The sequence below is a fragment of the Varanus komodoensis genome, unplaced genomic scaffold (genome assembly GCF_004798865.1).
Source record: "Varanus komodoensis strain SLA01 unplaced genomic scaffold, ASM479886v1 scaffold4, whole genome shotgun sequence".
NCBI lineage: Eukaryota > Metazoa > Chordata > Lepidosauria > Squamata > Varanidae > Varanus > Varanus komodoensis.
The window spans coordinates 36,104,155-36,110,651 of record NW_025335941.1 but is presented as its reverse complement, the minus strand read 5'-3'; positions in this window follow the sequence as shown (position 1 = coordinate 36,110,651).

The following is a 6,497-nucleotide window of genomic DNA, read 5'->3' as shown; positions in this document are numbered from 1 at the left end:
CAAGCAATTCAGGTTCTACTGGACTTTCAAATGTGCAATCTCCAAAGGTGGCGTGCGGAGGGTGGCAAGGGAAATGGAAATTATAGACCCAAACATGAATATGCTGGATAGCAAGATGGAAACCTGGAAAGGTACTTAACTAGCCACTGGCAATGTGTTCCTATTGTGGCATTTCAGTGGAAAAGACCTAGTAAGACTTGTTTCCAGAGAGTGAAGCCCCTATCCCCAAACACCATCTTTTATTAAATAAGATGAAAGGGCAGCTCAGTCTTTATCCCTTAGCAATTATCACCATGTTCAGTGCTTAGAGGGAGGAGATTCTCAGCCTTGCTGGCTATGTGCTACCTCCTTTATCAGAGGTGGCCTGCCTGCATACCTTTGCTGAGGAGCTTGGGCAGAAGGAGGTCTTGCACCCCTGAAGGATCCTGTGGGCAGCTGGTTTGCCACTGTATGTAGAGAAGGCTGGACTAGATGGACCTTTGGTCTGATCGCACATGGCTTTTCTTATGTTCTTATGGTTGTGAGTGTTGCCTGGTTTGCCAGAGTTGTGATATCACAACCTTTCTTTGAGCTGTGATTGGACAATCACACATGGGGAGCCAGATTTTCCACCACTCCCTCTTCCCAGAGATATGGGACCACAGTGCTGATATCATTAGGTGTCTCACTTCCCCCAGGGGCAAAATGCCATGGTTTGCTGAAAACACTGCTAAAGGAAAGACTCAGAGTGGAAATCACTGAAGGACTAGCCTCCTTCCCACCGATATCACTAGCTCTTTGCTTACCAGAATAAAGTGTCATCATTAAGTGACCATGGAAAGCAAGACTTCCCATTGTCCTTCAGCAGAACCAGGAATTGCAATGCTCAGTAGCTCTTATTTGCAGGAAAGGGCATCTGACAAAGAAAGGTATCTTGCTCTTGGAGGTTCTCAGTACAAATGGTGGCCTCCCCCATCCCTTCTCTCTGTGTGTGTGAGCGCATGCATGCATGTATATGCATGTGAGCGTGTGCTTCAAGCCTGGGGAATATTCCTTCCCACAGTTTCAAAAACTACCTTTAGGTGTGGAGCCCAGCTTCACCAACACTACAGCTAATTTCCCTGACAAGACATACCTGGAGATCCAGTTGCCTGAACATCTCCATTAAATCCATTTGCTTAGCTAATTCTCCCAAAATTAGCTTGTGCATCTCAATTTATGTAAATCTCAGTAAATGTGCAGCTGTTAAATGTGCAGGTGTTAATAGAAAAGATCTTATCCATAGACACTATTTGCCAGAGTCTAAAGATTCCATTTAAACAGGTATGTGTTTTGTTGGCATGTGTGTGAATTTGTACATGGGCAAATTTTATTTTTCTGGGCTCCAAGATCACTGCAGAAGGGGACTGCAGCCAAGAAATTAAAAGACGCTTGCTCCTTGAGAGTAAAGCTATGGCAAATCTAGACAGCACACTAAAAAGCAGAGACATCACCCTGCTGACAAAAGGGAGTATAGTCAAGGCTATGGTTTCCCCAGTTGCAATGTATGGCTGTGAAAGCTGGACCATAAGGAAGACTGAGCGCCGAAGAATTGAGGCCTTTGAATTGTGGTGCTGGAGGAGACGCCTGCGAGTCCCTTGGACCGCAAGGCGATCAAACTGGTCAGTCCTAGAGGAGATCAGCCCTGACTGCTCTTTAGAAGGCCTGATACTGAAGATGAAACTCAAATACTTTGGCCACGTAATGAGAAGGAAGGACTCACTGGAGAAGACCCTCATGCTGGGAACAACTGATGGGAAAAGAAGAAGCAGACGGCTAGATGGAGTCACTGAAGCAGTCGGCGTGAGCTTGAGTGGACTTCGGGCGATGGTGAAGGACAGGAAGACCTGGAGGAATGTTGTCCATGGGGTCGCGATGGGTTGGATGCAACTTCGCGACTAACAACAACAACTAATGAGGGCATGTTTTGCTAAGCCTAAATATTTGCTAGCAGTGTGATACTAGCCATAGATGCCTTATCTGCCAATGTCTAAAGGCAGACGTGGTTCTCACCAGAACATGTGTAAGACTGTACATGGATTGAAAGAGAGCACATTTGTCTTCTTTGTCATGTGTTGTATACACTGCAACAGAACTTTTAAAAGAACATCCATGTTACCTTCTTTCACCTGTTTGTTTGTTTTAATGAAAGAACAATAGTTCTCTTTTCAGAGTATTGTGAGATGTTAGTACATCTTCAGAAACAAATTTTTCCAACCTATGCCATCCTATTCAAGGAAGAGGGCATACAACTCTTAGCATGGGGCATGCTGGAAGTAGCAAGCCTTTTTCCTGTCTAAACTTGCATAGGATTGCACCTTTAATAATTCTTTTAAAGAAAGATGTGTTTTCCTGCCTACCTGAGACTCTAATTTGGAAATGTGTTGCTTAGCAGGTTTCTCCATTGAATGTAGTTTGAATGGCCAGTCATGCAGATGTTCAGTACAATCCACCACCTTTTGCAGATAAACTTCATTGCATTCTGTTGTTTTTCATGGTGCCTTTCCTCTTAAGGGCTAATAAAAACAGGCAGGTTGTGGTTTGGTTTGAATGAAACAGAAAACCAAAGAAGCATTTACTTTCACAATGATAGTAAATAATATCAGCTAAAGTATTTACTTTCTAAAAATATGAAATCAAAGGGACCTGTCCATAAATTTATCTGAATTAGGCTCTGACATTTTAAGATAGCAGTTGCTATTAAGAATTACTGGTTTTCACTAATGCTTCTTATTTTCCCAGAGTTCAGAGAAGAATGTATTTATTTCAAAAAGCATTTGGACAGTCATCTGGGATGGTGTAACAGTATCCTGCAATAGCAGGGGACTGGACCTAATGGCCTTCTGGCACCTTCCAATGCTACTCTTCTATGATTCTACGATTTAAGGACATTATTCCTGGAATAAACCTTAAACTAGAGTAGGGAAGGTAGACCAAGAAGATTTGCAGTACAATTGTTTCTGATATCTAGTTATTTCACAAGAACAACAATAAAATTACCTTTCCTTACTAAATTAGGCTGTTGAAGTTAAAAAAAATTGGGATGGCTAGGAGTGAATCTGTACATGAAGGGAGTATGAACACATTTAAGTTCTGGCACTGAAGACAAATTTCTAGAATGTGTTCAGAAACACCCCTTTTTAATGACAAAAGCACAATCTTACTCAATTTTAGATAGATAAAGACTCTCAAAGTCCTAGCATGCTGCAGTCAACTGTTTAAGGTTGTGTAGGATTTTATGCTAAGTTTCTTTCTTTGGCAGCTGGTTCTAGTTGGTGGGCTTAGTTCTAGTTAAAAAGAGAAAGGGAGAGAGAGATCTGACATTCTGAATCCACCTCACCCCCAGAATGAACTGATAACAATTGATAACGATTCAAGGTGGTATCAATGCACATCTTATTTTACAAAGTAATGCAAAAACCCAAAAAACAAAAAAACCCACAGGCAGGTCTTTGTTTCAGGAAACATACAATTTCAGGCAGATCGTGGGAAGGGAACTGAGAAAGGCAAGGGAAAGAAGAAAGGCAAGGGTAATAGGTAAATATGAACAAATACAGTTACATCTACTTAGGATTCATTAGAGTATAGGTGCTAAGGGACTAAACTTGAGATGACAATAACATGTTGTTTTAGAACTTATTCCTAGAAAGGAAAATCTAATTTGGAAGAGTTTCTTGAGCCACTAAGTAGCAGCAGGGACAAAAAAAGACCTTATACTACTAGGCATTTCTATACCATACATCTTTCTGTCAGACCAAAACTTTATGAGAGGTTTTTTAAATTCTATTTTACTGTATTTTAAAGCTACCTTAAATTAATTTTAAATTCTTTTAACATTGTTGTTTTATGTTATTTGCATTTTATTTTATTGTTTTTATTGTTCTGTCTTTCCTGTTTTTATTAAGAATTTTTATTAAGAATCCCTATAATAGTATTTACCTGTGCATTCTTTGCTTCTATATTCCCAAGTATTCTAATAAATCAAATTACCTTTTCTCAAAGCAGATTTTGTCTGAAGTTGCTTTTTCTCTAACAGTCAGCCTCATTGTTAAGGACTGTTGAAATATGCACCTTTCAGTTGCATATGTGATAAAGATCATAGGAGGCTGACATCAGCAGAATTATTAGATCAGCAGTGATGTCATCAGACATGAACCTGTACTAAAATGGCTTTTTAGTACAGGTTCATGTGTACTAAATATTATATGCACATACTTGCCTGTGTTACACGGAGAGTGGGACAAGAGATTGTACTAATTAATCATACTGTAACATGGTGGTGTAGTGAGAGCCAGTGTGGTGTAGTGGTTAAGAGCATGGGACTTGGACTCAGGCGATCTGGAGCCAACTGGGTGACTTTGGGCCAATCACAGACTCTCAGCCCAACCTACCTCACAGGGTTGTTGTTGTGGGGATAAGATGGAGGAGGAGAATGATGTAAGCTGCCTTGAGTCCTTTGTAGGAAAAAGGCAGGATATAAATCAATCAATCAATAGTCTGTATTCCAAAGAAGTGCACTGTACTTGAGATATTGATCTCAATATATATATTGAAAACATTAAAGTAATAAGACTAATCTGTGGCATGTAGGCTGACATGTATTAGAGGACTGCAGGCCTGCTGGATACTGCATATGTATACAAATGTTTACAAAGTTTAAAAATGTTCTCAGAAAGCTTACAATATACAGTTCATGCTACTAATGTAATTCATTCTGCTGCGTGTTACTACAAAAAATTACACATAGGAAAAACGACAAGAAGTCTTATCCTGCAATCCTATGCCCACCTATTAGACAGTAAGCTCAACTGAACACCACAAAACCTTTTTCTGAGTAACACACAGGATTGCAAACCTATTTGGACACCTAAGTGTAACATTCAGGACTCAGTGGTCAGGTAACCAGACCTATAATAGTTAAGCCTGCCAATTTTGTTTAGCGGTGTATTAGAGAGGACAGATGGCCACAATAACCATATGAAAGTATGTGGCGCCACACACTCCTTCCTGCATGCTCCAAAGCTGAACACGCAGATGGTCAAAGACTATCCTGATGTTTTGCACAGAAGGCACCCTTTGCATCTGCACTTCTGCCATGCATGCTGTTGCCTCTGATTACGGCAACCCTATGAGTGGGAGCCCTCCCAGATGCTCTGTCCCTGACAACCTCAGCTCTTCTTAACAAAAGACCATAGAATTTTATGGACCTGATCCATCCCATAGTTGGTTTTCCTAGCGAGTAGGGGATCATGTAGTCAATAGGACTGAATGATCAGGGGAAAGCAGGTGTTTTAGATGATGCTGGCATCCTTGAGTGTATCTTTCGAATATTTTTCCAAGACTTTTCCTGAGTCATGAAAATGCAGCATTTTAGGAATCATGGAGGGAAACCAACACCATCCACCAGTGTAGTTCCAGTTCTGCTGCGTTTCCCTATGCCACAGCGCTACTAAGAGACTCCTCAAAGAAATAGCACAGAAAACCAAAAGGCAGTGCAATTTGATCTCTATGGGAAAAAACATGCAACTCCCATTATCCTGTTTTTACGGGTAAAAGAATGATAAGGTGGACTATTAAGGTAGTTAGAACAGGTATTGCTGTGTGTGGAGGAAATTTCATTGAGGAAGTTTGGGGTGGGGGATGAGAATCTGAAGCATCCCACTAGGTTCCACCCACCAAATATAGGTTATGTAGCAGAACATAACAAAAGACAGGAATAGAAACAACAACAGATGTATAGCGATCCAGTTCTAATCCTACACACACACAACACAGAAACAGAAATAGCAGGTTAAAGAGAAAATCTAGAAAGCCTGTATATTGAAATTCTATGTCACCAATGAGTTACTCCTTAAAAGATTTCTGTTTCCTTTTAGAAAAATGTACTTAATGTTTGTCTGTCCCTCTCTTTTGGTCACATAAATAAGGTGATAAAAAATTAGGGTTTCATCTCACTTTTTCAGGATAATGTCCTCAAAGAACTTATCTGATTTTAAAGAAATGTATTCTGACTTGCTGAAAATATCATCATTATTCTTGCCCAATTCCTGATGCAGTTATTTAAATTCTTGTATCTAGGCAGCCAAGGAAGCAATGGCAAGAGAAAAGTATCTGCTGACTCAGGGTAAATCCAAGGTTTACAAACTTTAGTCCCCACTTGGCCATGGAGGACACTGGGTAACTTTGAGCAGTCACTGAATCTCAGCCTAACCTACCTCACCAGGTTGTTGTAAGAATAACATGGAGAGGAGGACTATGCAAGTCACTTTGGGTTGCTTGAAAAGAAAGAAAAGGTGGAATATGATGCAATCATTTCCATCCTTAAGGGGGAATCTAACTGGAAGAATGAGAATGCCAAACACCCCACTTATCATGGAATACTGAATAAGAGAAGGATATCTGAAAATGGGGTGAGAATGAGAATGGACTCAAGTAGCTGGTAAAGGTAGACAAAACAAAAGCACATTGATTTTAAAAAA